The following is an 18,468-nucleotide window of genomic DNA, read 5'->3' on the forward strand; positions in this document are numbered from 1 at the left end:
ATCTTAGCGAATATTTCTTAGGATGCAATACGTTGTTTTTTTTTTTTTTTTAATCCCCTTGTTGATAAATTGCCTGTTTTTCCCAGAGTCATTTTTTGCTTATTTTGATCTTTCTCATTCATAGTACAGGTTTTTTTCCTTCAGATATTTGCTGGTTCTTGCTTGTTCATTTATACCAGCTGAGTGAGTTTTTGTCAAAGGCAAAAACTGCCCTGACAAGCTTTGTTTTAAAGTGTGTGGGTGGGGAGCGGCAGGTTATAATTTGGGACTCAAATGTCAGAGTTGCAACTCCCACACAAGCTGCCCTACTTCTTCTCAAGCATTGTATTCAATTTTTATGGAGAGGAGTGGTTACTTGACTTCTTCCTTTCTTGCACGCGCTCACCCTCCCTCCCCCTCTTTATTTCCCTTCTTCCCTTTCATTGTTTCTCTTTTCCTCCCTTCCTCCCTCCCTCTCCTTTCCTTTCTTCCCTCCTTCTTTCTTTCATTCTCTTCTTCCTCTCTCTTACCCACTTTTGGGATGAGTGTGAGTGCTAGGTCATTGGACCTCTTGAGAAAGATGCTTGGTGAGAGAGGAGGGTGTGCGGGGACATAACATGTTTTCTCTAAAGACTTTCAATGAATCTCTTCGCTTTTTGGCCAGGCCTCACTTCTACTTTCCACTAGTTGAAACTTCAGTGTACTCAGTCATCTAGATTCCACTGGGTAGATTGGGTTTCTACGGCAGCCCACTGTGTGTGCATACTTATAGCATCTTCATTTGCTTTACTTTATGACTCACTAGTTCATCACCATTTGCTTCCCCCCCCAGAATTTGTTGCAATCATTTGGTGAGTGCACTACTTTCGATACTCTTTTTCATTGTTCACGTATATCATTTTCAAGTATACCTCTGTGTTATTTTTACTGAGTCTTGGGAAAGAGAGGAGATACATAAATATATATCTTTCATCTTGATTTTTTTTTTGAATGAAGACAAAAGTAGCCTTTGTCATTCATCTATTTGTTCATTGAAGAAATATTATTGAGTGCTTACTAACTCTATTCCATGCACTGAAAATATAATGATAAGCAGAACCAGAGACTTTTTCTATGCTCGTAAGGATGCCAAAGCAGGCAGATAAGAGCCAGAATGTGGCCTGAACTTAAAGGGCGGGTTCCCTGAGAAAGTGAATTTGAGTTAAATTCTGAGGAATAGCTGAGAATGAGGTGGTTAGATTAAAATGCGGTAGGAGGAAGTATGTTCTAGAAAAGGCAAAAGTTATTTACAAAGGGAGACAAATTTGGATGTTACAACAGTTGCCCGGTTCAGAAGTGTTGGTTGCTCGAACTAGGACTGCAGAAGTGGAAATGGACAGGAGTTGAGTTATTTAGTGGTCTGGACAGTGGGGTAGACTTGAAGGGCAGGGAAGAGGCAGTTTTTAAGGATGACTTTCAAGTTTCATGTTGTCATAGCCTAAATAAATGGAAGCTGCATAAGAAGCAGACTTGTGAGGAAAGAACATGATGGTTCCGAACATGTTGAGTTGAAGTGTCCTTGAGATATACAAAGAGAGCTGCTGAGTTGGCTTTTTTTTTAAAATTGGGGTATAGTTGCTTTACAATGCAGTGTTACTTTCTGCTCTACAACAGGGTGAATCGTCTATATGGATACACATATCTCCTCCCTCCTGGCCCGCCCCTCCCATCCATCCCCCCATCTAGGTCCCTACTAGCTATTTGCTAACAATAAATGCTGGGGAGGGTGTGGAGAAAAGGGAACTCTCTTGCACAGTCACTATGGAGAACAAGATGGAGGTTCCCTACAAAACTAAAAATAGAGCTAACGTGATCCAACAATCCACTCCTAGGCATATATCCAGAGAACATGATTGTTCAAAAAGACAAATGCACCTCAGTGTTCACTGCAGCACTATTTTCAATAGCTAGGACATGGAAGCAACCATCCACAGTGGAATGGATAAAGATGTGGTACATTTTTACAATGGAATATCGCTGAGTTGGTTTTTGAGTGTGTAGATGTATTATATAAGATCTGTATTGAAAGAAAAAGTGAAAGTGTTAGTCGCTCAGTTGTGTCCGATTCTGCGACTCTGTGAATGTAGCCTGCCAGACTCCTCCGTCCATGGAAATCTCCAGGCAAGAATACTGGAATGGTTAACATTTCCTTCTCCAGGGGATTTTCCTGACCCAGAGATTGAGCCTGGGTCTCCCACATTGCGGGCAGATTCTTTATTGTCTGAACCACCAGGGAAGCCCAAGATCTATACTACAGATATTAATCTGAAGTGAGTGGCATATAACTATTAACTGAGGCTTTAGTTTTGAATGAGATTAATTAGGGAGAGAGTATATAGTGAGAAGAGATGAAGACATAGAGTTTTAGTCTTGTATAAAGTATTTTATACAAATACTTGTATAAAGTATTTTCAGTATAGCATAGTAAGAGTAAGGAGCTTATGCTCATTAAAAAATTGTGTTTATAAGTAATATTAATTTTTCCTAGAAAATAAGTTGAATATATGCCAGAAAGACACAGGTGAATATTTAAAATGTTTACTCATAGAAGGTAATGTAACATTAATTTTTAATTAATTTTAATTTATTAATTTATAATAAATCTATAATTTGTAATTAAATTATTTATAATTTATTTTATATAAATATTATATTTAATATATATTTAATCAATCAAATATATCTAAACATACATTTAGTATATTAAATATATTAATATAATATACTTAATTTATATAAATATTATAATTAAACAATTTATTGTTTAATTTATTATTTAAATTTTAATTAATTTAACATACTCTGCTATGTAGAAGCTATGAGGCCCAAAAAGATACTTGATAAAAACATTTGGTGATGAAATTAAATTATTTTTCTGTCTCTTTTTTGGTAATAAAATATTTAGGTTTGGAAGTTTTTATAATCTACATTTCAGTTTCCCCATCAGTAATACAGATTTTTTTTTTTTATATGGAGAATAAAAAAGAGAAAGGTTTTTCCTTGTATTTTAAACTTTTTGTTGGTAACATAAGTGTTACATTTAATCTGAAATAAATAGACTTTGGTTTAATGTTAGAAGAAAATGTAGCTGTCAGCTTTCCAATTTACTAAGGGAAACTAGGAATTTGCCTAAGTGGTTCAGGGGTAAAGAATCTGCCAATGCACAAGATGCAGGAGATGCAGGTTTGATTCCTGAGGTGGGAAGATCCCTTGGAGTAGGAAATGGCAACCTACTCCCGTATTCTTGCCTGAATAATCCCATGGACGGAGGAGCCCAGCGAGCTACAGTCCAGGGGGTCGCAAAGAGTTGGACATGACCGAGCAATGGAGCACACACACATGTAAGGGAAATTAGTTTAAATTATGTTCAAGAAAACATTCTTAGTAACTGCAAAAATAAGTATGCTAGACTTCAACTGGCATCTACTTCATCTCGATAAGATTGGAAGTCATATTTCAGTAAGAATACCTGAAAATCATCTTGGGTAGATGAAAATATTATCTATGTATAATTTCAAAGATGACATTGTTCACTCAGTTTCTATTACCAATACTATGTTCATTATAAATTTTACATAGTTCCTCTAGATGGTGCACAAAACACAGCTTCTTTTGTTGTTGGAAAATCAACAGAAAGTCCCTAAAGCTTTTCTTGATTTTATGTTGCATCTGAATAAAACCAAATCTTCTCTATCTATATACTCTAATTTAATAACTGAGATGACATTTTGTCATATCTTTGAGATAGTGGCATGTATATAATAACTGTTTGGAGTATACTAAAATGCAGGTATATATACATTTTTTCTTGGTATTATTATAAAATTAATTTCTAGCCCTCAGTGAAGAAAAATTTAATATATCTTATCCATTTCTTTAGCTTTTTCAAGTGAATGATAAGTATCCAAAGATCATCACGTGACATTATCAAGCATACAACTATTGATATAGAATGCAAACTGGTCTACATTCAAGTACTTCAGACTAGCTCTTGGAGGTGTGTACTGCTACTGACATTAAGCCAGTCCCATCTCTTCCCTAACATCAGTGAAAGATACAGGACGTCTGAATGCATGGCTTATATAGTTTGGATTAATTTTCCTCTGTTTGTTGCATAGGACAGAAGCTACCACAAGAGTGCAGGGCAGGCTTTTGCAAGAAATGGTAAGGTAGTGGATTGGTGAGCACTAGACTGGTTTGGCTGGACAAGCATCCCTTTTTAGGTGTTAATCTGAGTTTTAATTTTTAAAACAGCATTGTTTTTCTAAAAGAAGTAGCAGTGTTCAAATAACCCTAAAATGTTTCTTTATTACACCTGAATAATTCTTTAAGATTGCTATTTGTTTTCTTTTGAATGACTAATAGACTCAGAAGTTTAAGACTAAAACTTAATTTAAAACTCATTGCTTAAGTAACGTCCATGTTTTTCAAATTAGCATCTTCTTTGTTCTTCTCTCTATGGTAGATAATGTGGTGCAGATAATTTGTGAGCAATCCATTTTTGAGAAATATGAAGTATCACTATTACCATGATAAACATTTCTTGAGAACCCACCTATTTCAGGGTCTAGTATTTTCAGCAAGACTTTTCTAAATCCCAAATCCATAGTGTAGACAATATCTAAAATACTTCTGGAGTTCAGAGTTCTGTTGAGACCTCAGGCCCTCTGTTGAGCCTTGAAGAAATGGGATGAACAAAGGTTCAAAGGAAGAAATTCCTTCTTTCCCTTACTTTTCCCTTTAAGTTTCTTCCTAACTGTTATCCTCCTGATCAATAGAAGAAATACATGATATGCAAATCATAGAAGAAATACATGATAATACAAAAGAAAGTTAAATGATACAGAAGTGGATAACATAAAAAACATTCCCCCTTCTTATTCCCAGCTCTTCCTCACACATTGCCTAGAGGCAGCCAGTATGAAGAGCTAGCTGAGGGTATTCCCTGATATTTTTATACATAAATATTCATATATTTTACACCAATGAGATATAACCACTCATCTATTTGCAACTTGTTCTTTTTATTTTTGTTTACAAAAATATTTATTAAGTGATTGGAAGATTATATTAGTATGCTCTACAATTCTAATGGTCTTTACACAAAATATGATCTCTCTCAATGTACTAACAATATTCAGCCTTCCACTATGGTAATACTTGCCCAGCTGTTATACTCACTACTATATGATATTTTATGTGAACACAGAAAAGAGTACCTGTATATTTATAAAAACTTTTTATATTTTGGCATAATTATATATCCACAAGAAATGGCACAGATATGTAGGTGAAGGTCCCATGCACGCGTCACCTACTCCTCCCCTATGTTACCATCTATAATACAGTGTCAAAACCAGAAAATAGATATTGGTACAGTCCGCAGAGTTTATTCAGACTTTACTAGCTATATATACAACCATTTACGTGTGAGTGTGTTTGCATGTGTACTTCAGTGCAATTCAATCACAAATGCTCTTGCAGTTACCACCAGAAATAGATACAGAACTCTTCTGTCACCACAGGCTCCCTTGTCCTGTTACACTTGCAACCTCAGTTTCTCATCCCTGGCAATCACTAACCCGCTCATCTCTATAATTTTGTTATTTCATGAATGTTCTGTAAATAGAATTGTATAGTTTGTAAACTTTTGAGATTTTTTTTAATGTGGCATAATTCCCTTGGGATTCATTGATGTTATTGCAGCAACTTTTTCTTTTTACTTAACAACGTATCATAAATATTTTCTCATATTAGCACATATAGGTCAATTATATGTATTTGTTAGTTTCCAAAAGTGCAGTGTACCGTTGTGTAGATGCATCACAATTTATTTAGTTGGTGAGTGAAGTGAAAGTCACTTAGTTGGGTCCAACTCTTTGTGACCCCATGGACTGTAGTCTGCCAGGCTCCTCTGTCTATGGAATTTTCCAGGCAAGAATACTGGATTGGGTAGCCTATCCCTTCTCCAGGGGATCTTTTCAATCCATGCATTGAACCAGGGTCTCCTGCATTGCAGACAGATTCTTTACCAGCTGAGCTACCAGAGATACCCCATTTAACTGGTCACTTATTTGTTATTTGACCTTTGGATTGTTTCCTATGTAATATTTTTAATAGTAAGCAAATTTATATATATGTATGTTTGTGCGGGCTTCCCAGGTGGCTCAGATGGTAAAGTGTCTGCCTGCAATGCAGGAGAGCTGGGTTCAAACCCTGGGTCAGGAAGATCCCCTTGGAGAAGGAAATGGCAACCCACTCCAGTACTCTTGCCTAGAAAATTCCATGGATGGAGGAGCCTGGTAGGCTCCAGTCCATGGGGTCACAAAGAGTCAGACATGACTGAGTGACTTCAAGTTCACTTTCTCGTGTGTTTGTGTATATATATATATATCAAATATATGTATATATTATATGTATATATAGGCATATAATCTAATTGTGTTAGATTTATAGCACAAGTTCTTAGAGTTATAACATGCCTTTTAAGTTTTTGAGAGAGTGCCCTTTAAGGGCATTTTGTGAATGCCCTTAAGTTTTGAGGCTAGTAATAGCCTCCAAACATTGAAGTAATTTGTGTTGTCAGTGAATTAGAGTGACTTTTTCCCCACCTCCTTATTAACACTGAATGTTATCAATCTTTTAATTTTGTCTTTGTCTATCTGCTGGATTAAAATTGTGTTTCATTGTTTTAACTAATGTATCTCTAATTGTGAGTGAGGATAAACCTATTTTTGTTTATTAATGGTAATTTGCATTTCACTTAGGAGAAAGAAATGTAAGCATACCATCAGTGAAATATGAGCAAGGCAGCTTGTAGCTGAGTCTTTGATCAGTAGGGTATTAGATTTGAGATGTAGGTGCCAGATTGTGACAAAATGGTGAGAAATTTAGTCTAAAGGCGATGGTGAGCCATTGAAGTGTTGGTGTAAAGCTGATATGTAATGTGTCAAGTCTGTTGTAACCGGGATACTAGAAACAGGAATCCACTTAGGGTGCTACCATGGTGCTTTCTGATCTAAATTGATGGGAGTCTAGACTAGGCATGATGGTGGTCCTGAAAAGATTGATAAGAAGGGCTTTCTTAAAAAAAAAAATCAGTAGGAGACACCAACAACAGATTCTGTGAGAGTGGACTCCAGATTGATGTCATGACCTTGGGATAGAAGGATGTGGGAAATTATATACTTTATAGTAGAAAGAAAACCGGAGGCGACTGATTTGGAGTCTAAGAACTGGATGGAGGTATTTGATTTTGCTTCAGATATTATAAGTCAAAGACTTCCCTGGTGGCTCAGACGTTAAGAGTGCCTGCAATGCAGGAGATCAGAGTTCCATCCCTGGGTTTAGAAGACCCTCTGAAGAAGGGAAAGGCACTCCACTCCAGTATTCTTGCCTGGGGAAATCCATGGACAGAGGAGCCTGGCAGGTTATAGTCCATGGGGTCGCAGAGAGTTGGACAGGACTGAGCAACTGAGACACACATTATGTCTAATGAGCAAGTGTTACTCCAGGGCAGACAACGTGCTGGCACCATGTCAGTGCTTCCATATGCTGTTATGTTGCTCCAAACACTTTCAGAATCCTATTATTTTGCACTGAAAAATGTTGAAAAAATTGGAATTCATGGGGAAGGTAATGGAAAGAGAAGAGAAAAGCTGTCAGGGATTACGCAAGATATGAGACGGTCAAGGGTCCCCAGGTCAGCAGACCCAGCTTCCAGTTTTGGCTTCTCTTTTTTCTAGCTTTATGACACTGGGCAGTGCTTAATACCCAAACCTTAGTATCCTTAGTACCCTTAAGACTTAGTACCCTTCTCTCTAAAACAGAAATAGTATTAACGATTGTCTCAAAGAACTGGTACATCAAGAGAAGTAGTCCATGTAATAGTGGTCCTTGCATATAATAAATTTTAATTATGTTTGTTATTGCAATTATGATTGGATAAAATTGTATAAGTTTCCCAGGTGGTGCTAGTAGTAAAGAATCTGCTTGCCAATGCAGGAGACGCAAGAGACGTGGGTTCGATCCCTGAGTTGAGAACACCCCCTGAAGGAGGACATAGCAACCCACTCCAGTATTCTTACCTCTGTCTCCTGTGGACAGAGGAGGCTGGTGGGCTACAGTCCATAGGGTTGCAAAGAGCTGGACACGACTGAGTGACTAAGAAGTTGCAGCAAAATTGTGTGTTTTAAGTTATACCTCTTTAATTTCCCCTGAAGAGGATTCTCGCTTGCTCACTTAGTCTCTTCCCCTCAACCACTTCCCAAAGAGATCCTGGCATTTCCAGAAAGGGTTTTTAGGTTGTTTGTGATGCCAAGTAATGAGGACAGGAGCAGATATGGAAAGGATAAAATTGGTGGGCTGATTCTTAAGGAGAAAAGTCATGGACATTTACGATGGCATCCTTCAGGATGTCAAAGTCTGTTGAAAAATTTCAGGAGCATCAGATGTTGTTTAGTCACTCAGTCATGCCTGACTCTTGCTATCCCATGGACTAGAGTCCTCCAGGCTCCTCTATCCATGAGATTTCCCAGGCAAGAATACTGGACAGGGTTGCCATTTCCTCCTCCAGGGGATCTTCCCAGCCCAGGGATTGAACCTGAGTCTCCAGCATTTGCAGGCAGATTCCTTACCACGGAGCACACGGGAAGGCCTGCATCAGGATAGAGAAGAAGAACCAGACACAAGAGGAGGCAGAAAGAAAAATCTCTGGGTTAAAAAATTGGGAATTTAGTGACTGAGAGTTTCTGGAAACCTTGGGGGGAGTGAGAGAATTAAGGAGGAAACAGGAATTCTACTCTGTTTTTGTGGACCATGCATTTAGATCTCCTTTTTATGTTCTTTGATGAATGTAAGTAAAGGGCTTGAATCAGAAAGCTTGCATTCTCTGTCCATAGTCATGTGCCACTGACGCTGATAGTGGTGCTGCCAGGCAGGAGTTTGGTTGGGTCCAACTGGTACCGACCTATCACTGAACCCATCCATGGTTACACAGTAAACTTTTCCTTACTGCTGCTGTGATTATGCTGTTCCAGGGGTCACATTCACATATCTTATTTACACAATTTTGCTGCTACTTCTTATTTAGTCTTTTCTGACTCACTGTGACCCCATGGATTGCAGCTGGCCAGGCTCCTCTATCCTTGGTATCCTCCAGGCAAGAATACTGGAGCAGGTTGCCATGCCTTCTTCCATGGAATCTTCCCAACCCAGGGATCGAACCTGTGTCTCCTGTATTTGCCAGCTGATTCTTTACTACTAGCGTCACCTGGGAAGCTTATACAATTTTATCCAATCATAATTATAATAAACTGCTACCAACCTATCACTAAATCTTATCCATGCTTATACAATAACTTTTCCTTATTGCTGCTGTGATTATGCTGTTTTAGGGGTCACATTCAAATATCTACTTGGGTCAGATGAGTACCAGAGCTGTCTGGTGTGAGGCATTATGGTGCTGGTTCAACATTTAGAATCAGAGAGATCTAGGGTTTGGAGAGAAGAAGTGCGTAACCTCCATCTGAGTCTTTCCTCTTAACTCTGATTCAGTTGGGACAGACAAAGAAGTCTAGCCAGGGAGAATCTAAATGTTGTATTATTGCCAGAGCTGCTGGGACACTCATCTTGGGTATGTAGCAAAGATACTGAACCCCATAAATATTGAATCCCGTAAATATCCAGACTTTCCAACCCACAGGCCTGTCTGGACTCTGGCAGGCCTCCTCCCCCGGGGCAGAGATGTAATGGTTCAGTTGTGTTAAAGAGAGAGGATAATGTGTACTCTCTGTAACTAAATTGTTCCCAAAAAGGAGGCAAGCAGGGGAAGGATCTCAGCTCTCCTTGTCTGGTTCTCCTTCCCAAATGTGTCAGTCGGGTATCCTGAGTTCTCCCCATTCTCTATTTGCCACATTCCATGGAGTTACTGTTTTTGTTGTTTTTAACCCACTGGGTTAAAAATGATTAAGTTTTAATGTCTTAACCATTAAGACTATGGTCGAGACTTCGCTGGCAGTCTGGTGGTTAACATTCCATGCTTCCACTGCTGGGGGTGCAGGTTTGATCCCCGGTTGGGGAGCTAAGATTCTGGATGCTGTGCAACATAGCTAAAAAGTAAAAAAATAAAATAAAAGATACTCTGGGAACTATAGAGAGTGTTATCAACACAGATGTCCCAAATTTGAATATAATTGCCTTCTCTGTATAACATTTCCAGGGAGATTCTGAAGACATAAAGTCATGGGTCAAATTATATTGCTGAGGTTAGTGTGAAATCAAAGGACCTTAAGTCTCCCTCAATTTTTTATTCTCTCTCTGGTTCCTGGGTTGAGTCAGGTTTTCTTTAGCATCTGTGGCTAGGTTTTCTTCACCAAAAAACATGTAAGAGTTGTAAGAGTTAAGTCTCCATATCCTTGTCTTTAAAAAAGTGTTCAAATAGTTAACAAAATAAAAACTCATCTGAGCACCAAGCCCTCACTCACCCAATTTAGAAAATGGGCCAGCTCCCATCTTCTAGAGCATAATCCCAAGTAAAAGTGTGTCTCCAGGGCCTTTCACATAGTGTTGCCAAAGTCCAAGTAGTATTTGAGAGGAGAAAGTTAGATTTTACTCTGTTTGGACTTGCTGCAGTTCCTGTCCACCATTCGTTCTTTCAGATCCTTAAATGGGAAATATGAAAGCCTAAGGTCTCTTCTAGCATGAGATAAAACTGTAATTTTGTCACAATCCCATGGCCAGAATTGGGGAGTGGAATGTATCCACGTGGGCTTCCCAGGTGGTGCTGGTGGAAGAGAACCCATCTGCCAATGCAGGAGACTTAAAAGCGGGTTTGATCCCTGGGTTGGGAAGATCCCCTGGAGGAGGGCATGGTGACCCACACAGTATTCTTGCCTGGAGAATTCCATGGACAGAGGAGCCTAGCAGGCTATATAGTCCATGAGGTTGCAAAGAGTTGGACCTAACAGAGCGACTTGGCACACACACATACCCAAGTATTCATGTACTCTGTATTTTTTTCTCCAAGCTTAGAAGCTATTATGGTGGCAACCTTGACCCATGGTTCTCATTTGAGGTATTTTTCTTTACCTTCTGAGCATATAAACTCTTTCAATTTTTGTTTTCTTTTTGAATCATGTGCTTCTGGTACTCCAGAGCTTAATGAGTGTGGACTCTGTCCAGAGCTACAGTCATGGATGTCTTGTCAGCAGGCATTTTCAGACCTGTACCTGTTCTTTCCTTTTAATATGAACTCCCTGATTCCAGAGACCTGTTGCTAGGAAAGATTTGCCTGGTACCTGCCTGCGAATCACTTTTAATAGATTTCTCAACTGAAGACCCTTCTGATAATTCTGAAACCTGTACCTCTCAGGGCCTATTCTTTAGGACATTGTACTTAGTTTTTAAATGTTCCAGATCTTGCGTGACATTATTTTCCCATGAATCTTTTTCTGTAGTTGTAGAATATTTGTCTCTAGTTTCACTTATCTCTCCTGTTTGGTTGCATCTTCAGAGAATCTCAACTGAATTTTTAATCAATTTCTTAAGTGTTTTTTTTTCTTTTTCTAATACTGTTTGCTTGATCTGATCACTTTTTCCTTTTTAATTTATTCTTTCTATTTCTACCCTATTCATCCAGGTTATTTGTAGACACTAGTATTGGTATAGTGAGATTCCAGGACTGCCAAAACCTTGCTTGCCAAATATTTATTCCCCAATATGTTCTGGCTTGATTAATCCTACCCAGGAGCTACTCTTCCATCAGAACAACATCTAACTCAGACTTCATCTGCTTTGGTCCTGCCTGGCTCGGCTTTAATGTGCTCCTTCTTGGCTTTGCCATCCCCTGGGGTCGTAATTTCACCCATATTTCTGGCATGCGCTTTCAGGGCACTGTACTGCTCTGAAACTCACCTAATAATTCTTGGAGTATTTTACTGTGATAATCCCTATGTTCTCCTCTCAAATCTGTGCAGATTTTTATGTTCTTAACAATGTAGTATTGTTGTCCTCAAGAGTTTGTTTCCCAATTACATTTATGATGGAGTCAGTATTTGTAGCTTAAGAAACCACTTCTTAATAGTTTCCAGGATCCTGGCCTCCTTCGGGGAATCATTCCTTTTGTTCTTTTCTGAGATTTTACTTCTGTCTTCCTCTTTCACTTGTTGTTGGGCTCTAGTAATCATCAGATATCTCTTCCTTTTCTAATGACTTCTTTAGCAGCAAACAATACTGGGTGCATCTCTTTCTTTTTTATGTGTTTCTCTTCCTGCCCTCAGAATCTCCCCATTGTATTTGTTTAGCCTTTCTTCCATATTTCAGTTTTCTCCTGTGACGATGTCTCTCTTTTCCTAGCTTAGTCTCCTCTTTTATTTGTGTCCTATTTTCTACTTGGAAAATGAGTTTGAAAAGGCAAACTTGAGTTAGATTTTAGAAGACATTGAATGCAAATTCTATCCATTAGATCACTGTAATGTGGCTGCATATTGGAATTACTTTAAGAGTTTTAAACAAGACAAAATCTAGGGCTCATTTCCAGAGATTTTGAGTTAATTGATTTGATGGCAACTGGATATGGTGTTTTTAAATGTCTCCCCAGATGACTTTAATTCTCAAGAACAGTGAAGAATCTGAAATTTTATTCTATTTGCTAACTAAAATCTTAATCTGCTACAGATTCAAGGATGCTGGCGTAAGACATGAAATTCCTTAGTTAGAGATGAAGGACAACTTATTATTCATAGAAATATCAGAATATTGCTAAAAAAATAGCTATTACTTATAGAATATCAGCTATTACTCATAGAAATATCAGTATTTTGGGTGCTGGTTCCTTGAGCTGTTATTCCCATAGGGTGATGCAAAGAGGGCCAAATGACACCTTTACACGTAGTATGTTTCATTACAAAAGAGGATTCATAAGTTTAGGGGACCTGAATATTTTACACTAGAAAGTAGCATGCCTACCCTTTGCTCCAGGGGAAGAAATGTTATTTCTATTTTCTGTAGAAACATCCTTGAAAGGATAATATGGAAAGGTAGTCAGTGCTTTGTTTCATGGGATGAACCTGTGGTAGACTTGAGGAAAATGGACTCTCAACAGAGTTGAGACCACATCTATTGAAAAAGATGAATCCTGAAATTGCTTTAAGCAAATGAAGAAAAGAAATGCCTTAAATCACATATTTAACTGTGAAAGAAAGCAGACTCACAACTTGAAAGCTATCATACTAATTCAGAATTTTCTAGGTGCTGTGCCGGGCTATGCTTAGTCGCTCAGTCATGTCCAACTCTTCGCGGCCCCATGGACTGTAGCCTGCCAGACTCCTCTGTCCATGGGGATTCTCCAGGCAAAATACTGGAGTGGGTTGCCATGCCCTCCTTCAGGGGGTCTTCTCAACCCAGGGATTGAAACCAGGTCTCCCACATTGCAGGTGGATTCTTTATTGTCTGGGTCACCAGGGAAGCCCCCCAACACACACTAATTCAGGCAAAACTTGAAAAAGGCTTTGACTAGGTGGTTGTAGAAGACAGAGATTGACACAAGAAGAAATTTTAAAGAAAAATCGATAAGCATGGGTCCTTGATTAGATGTAGCCATGAAAGAGAGCCGCAATGAAATCGAGTTTTCTCTGTGGAAAGTTAATTTTGGAATATTGTGTTGGGTCTAAGTCGCTTCAGTCGTGTCTGACTCTGTGACCCTGTGGACTGTGGCCCACCAGGCTCCTCTGTCCGTGGGATTATCCAGGCAAGAAAACTGGAGTGACTTGCCATGCCCTCCTCCAGGGGATCCTCCCAACCCAGGGACTGAACCTGCGCTTTTTTGTCTTCGGCATTGCCGGGCAGGTTCTTTACTGCTAGCGCCATAAAAATTCGGGACCTTGCCATCCGGGGGACCTCATGAAAGGATCTAGAGAGTATTAAGCTAATGAAATAAGTCAGACAGAGAGAGATAAATATCCTATGATTTCTCTTATATGTGGAATCTAAAGAACAAGACAAACAAGCAAAGCAAAATCAGACTCACAGATACAGAAAACAAACAAGTGGCTGCCAGAAGGGACGTGATGTGGTGGGGAGAGATAGGTGAAGGGGGTTAAGAGGAGCAAACTATCAGTTACAAAGGTAAGAAACTATGGGATGTATTTCAATAACACACAGCATAAGGCATATGGTCAGTGATATTGTAATACTTTGTGTGGAAACAGATGGTTCCTAGACTTATTATGGTGATCATCTCATGGTGTGTGCAAATATCAAGTACTATGTAGTACACCTGAAACTAACAGAATATTGTAAACCATTTTAATTAAAAATTTTCCCATTGCTTTAAACAGTTAAAAATATAGAAGTTTTTCCCTACTAAGAAAATAATACTTTTTTCTTCTTGCTTTCTTTCCTTCTTTCTTTTTTTCCTGCCTTCCTTCCTTATCTTCCTACGTGTCTGGAGAAGTAGCATGGCGCATAGGAAAGAGTGCCTTCAACTCTGGAATTGTTCAGACCATCCATCAACAATTATTGATCATACACATATGTGTGGCTGGCACTCTTTCTAGAGCTGAAGGTGCGTGCATGCGTGCTGAGTTGTTTCAGTCGTGTTCGACTCTTTGTGACCCTATGGACTGTAGCCCACCAGGCTCCTCTGTCCATGGGCTTTTCCAGGCAGGAGTGCTGGAATGGATTGCCATTCCCTCCTCCAGGGGATCTTCCCGGCCTGACCCGGGGATTGAACCCACATCTCTTATGTCTCCTGCATTGGCAGGTGGGTCTTTTACTACTAGCGCCACCTGAGAAACCCTGAGGATACATTAGTAAATTATACAATATAGGCCCTGATGGAGATAATATTCAAGTGATTTAAGACATTATTTGATGTCAAAACTCTAGTTTTCTCATCTCTAAAGTGGAGTTTTTCTAAAACAGAGGTAAGTGACTGAATGAGGTAATGAATGATAAGTTCTTGAAACATAACATGTACTCATAAAATGGTACTTATTATTATTATTAGTATATATTTTTAGTTTATAACTAAGCTTTCTCATGTTTTGTGTTGAAATTTACTAAATTCCAGGTAGAACAGGTAGAAGGTTCCTTGGCAATAGGTGTAGTTTTCATGGGTAGCTTTCTGGAGATACCCAAGCAGGTAACTCAAAACTACCCTTTGGAAATTGATGATAAATCTTTTCTAAAAGTCCTCAGAAGCTAACGTTTTTCTTCTGAATGTATGAAAAACACTTTTCCTTTCTTTGCCTCACTGCTGTGCTTAGTCACTCAGTCACGTCTGACTCTTTTCGACCCCGTGGACTGTAGCCTGCCAGGCTCCTCTGTCCGTGGGATTCTCCAGGCAAGAGTACTGGAGTGGGTTGCCATGTCCTTCTCCATTGCCTCACTGCACACGTGGTCTTTTTGCCTCATTAGTGGCGAATCCACTTGTCACATTAGTGATTTTGACAGTATTCTTGGTATCAATGGCTAATTTACTTAGTATGTGGCCAGAGACCAAGTTCAAGCTACAGAATTTCTGTTTAAGCTGGAGAATTATGTTCATGGTTTCTACCTTGTGGTACATTAAACCAAACATTGTGAACATGAGGAGAAAGTACCTACTAGATTTTTTTCTTTATTAGTCTATATTAATTCCATTTTACAACAGCAATATGAAAGCCAAACAAAATAATCTCTAGTTGACTTACGCAGTTGTTGTGAGTCATTTTGCTTTTGACCTTGGGCCTTACAAGAGCCACCTGAAGTATAGTCTGTGATAACCGCTCAGAAATGTGCTGCCTAGCAGGCTGCCATGCTTAAATAATATAGCTTTGTTATTTCACTCAGCAGTAACGTGCCTTTGAGCAAGAGGAATCTAACACCAAACACTTCTTTTTGAAGAAAGTAAAGTTCAGAGTCTTAAAGGAGAGGAATATCTTATTTTAAGAGATTCTGATTATTGAATGTTATGTGGATTATTGCCTTCTCAGTAAGATAAACGAGTAACCAACACTGCCATCCTCTTCCTGTAAGTCAGAAAGTGATTCTGGATTGAAAGTAGATTTGAAGCCCTTCTCTAACATTTTCATGCATGTCTGAGGTTTTTGGTAACTCAATATATGACTATATTTGGAACTAATGCATACAGAGAACTCTTGGGTTTTTGGAGAGGCCATCAAGAGTTCATAGATCGTTCTATCCAGACAGTTCACTTGATGACAGCTTGATTTCAATCAGGTCAACATGACTTAGTTCTCTCTATGTGCTGAGAGTGTCGTGAAGAGACACACACTGATCCTTGATCACAGGCTGTATTTGAGTTTCTGGTTGGCTGTTTCTTACACGCTTGTGCAAAACTGAAGGTTGGAGCAAACACATCTCTTAGTAGAAATCAACTTCAAGTTTCATCTTGTAACAGTTCTTTGGAATCTCATCTGTGAAATCATCTTATCACCAACCATTCATTCTAATAAGGAAATATAGGGGGAAATAAGAGAGCAATTAAATGCATTTCACAAATACATACTGAATAGCATGGGGATTTTGCTAAGTTACTTAGAAGAATTTATTACTTGTATGTCATCAGTGATGTTTTAAGGAAAAAATAATCATGGTGCTGTCTCAGAGTAGCCTACCTATTAAAGTTATTACGCAAGTAGTTTTTCTGTAGTTATCGGCCAACGCAATTAAATGAGCTTATATGGTCTTTTCAGTAAATGGAATAAATCATTGTCTAATTCACATACTTGTTTGATTACCTGCAGTTACTAGCAGCAGCACAGTGCCATGGTGAGAGAATGGGTTTTGGAGTCAGAAACACTTAGGTTTGAATTCTCATACTCCTCATTGGCTCAGTTGAGTCTTGATAGTCTCTAACAGAAGGTCAATAATATTTACTTCCTAGGGTTGCTATAAATATTGTATTTAATGCCCTCAGCATCAAAACCAGGAACACAATAGATTTTCAATGAATTGGGTTACTTTTCATCCTGAGATTTTTTTTCAGAAGGGTAGCAAGGGAGATTCATCTACACCTGGGATTTTTGCCATTACTATGAATATTTGCAGGATTAAAACTGTCAGAAAAAAGATCATCCACGCCACTCTAATTTACTGATGGAGAAAACATCCAACAGAGATATAATAATTCCTGATGTTGGACATAAATGTGAAATATCTTCTTACCTTTCATTAACTCAGAAGTCTATATAGTATATTCCTCAATGCAAAAAAAAAAAAAAAGAAAGCAAACTAATAATTCTTCTGATTGAAGTTGATTTTATTAATTTTATAAAAGCATTTTATAAGAAGCCTTGTTATTTTTATTTCTATTTTCTCTATTTAAAGATGCACACATAAAAGAGTTTTTAGCAAAACCCAGCACCCACTCCTGAGAGTAACTGGGAGATCAAGCAAGCCTCAGCTTTTATCTTTCTTTTCTATTGATTTATTTCTACTGAGGCTTTGAGAGATTAGATGTTCAAATTTTCATTCTTCCTGTCTCGTTATTTATGCCTAGTCTTCTCCTCTGGGACTCACTACGGAAAGTAAAAAAAGGTGAGGAAAAGAATACATTGACCTGGATTCTAAATTCTTACTCTTTTGTGCAAAACATTTTTTTTTCCCACCATCTCTTGATTTATTTCCCTGTCAGGCTTCCAATAAGTCTTTTGCACAAAAACCATACTAGCTTTGAAGCACTTAAATTAGTGTTTTGGTTTTCAGTGGGAAAGGACAAAATTCATGTGGGTTATTGCTGGAACAAGATGTACATTTGAGACTCTGGAATTCTATGATTTTCGTTTTTCTTTTTTGGTAGCAGTGATCATGGTTGGGTTATAGCATTTGTGTTGCTGCTTGTTTAATTTATCTCTACATGGAATTGAAGTCTGTACACAGAATGGGTTTCAGCTTGTTAGAGCATCAGCGTTGGCAACTTAGAGTAGGGAATTATTCTTTGAAAACAGTTCTGAATCAGTATTTTACAACTGAATTTGTTCTGTGCTTCCGGGAAATTTTAAAGTTCTGACTTCTTGTAAAACCCCCATGAAACTTTTCCTTGATGGTAGCAGTTCTCCAAGAACATTAGTAAGCTGACAGTGTATTTGAGCCATATCTGATTTTTCATTCTAATAGTTACTGAGCATCATTTAGGTTTCCCATGTCCTTTCAAATTGGTAATATATTATTTCTCTGTTGCTTGAATTTAATTTGATTTTAGTGATTTGCTTTAGTAGCTATTATATTTTACGATAGGAGTATCTCAGGTGAAAATGAATTACCAATATCTTGTAAATGAAGCTTACTAAGAAGATACAGATGATAGGATGAAATATATATATAAATGGTAAAGGTCAAAATACAATTATTGTTAAATTTGGTCTCAGTGCTGAGACCACAGCTAAGGAAAAAGGTTTTTGTGGTAAACAAATCCTTGAACTAGAAGACACAACATTTGACTTCAGA

This window comes from Cervus canadensis, chromosome 20 (assembly GCF_019320065.1).
Source record: "Cervus canadensis isolate Bull #8, Minnesota chromosome 20, ASM1932006v1, whole genome shotgun sequence".
Lineage (NCBI taxonomy): Eukaryota > Metazoa > Chordata > Mammalia > Artiodactyla > Cervidae > Cervus > Cervus canadensis.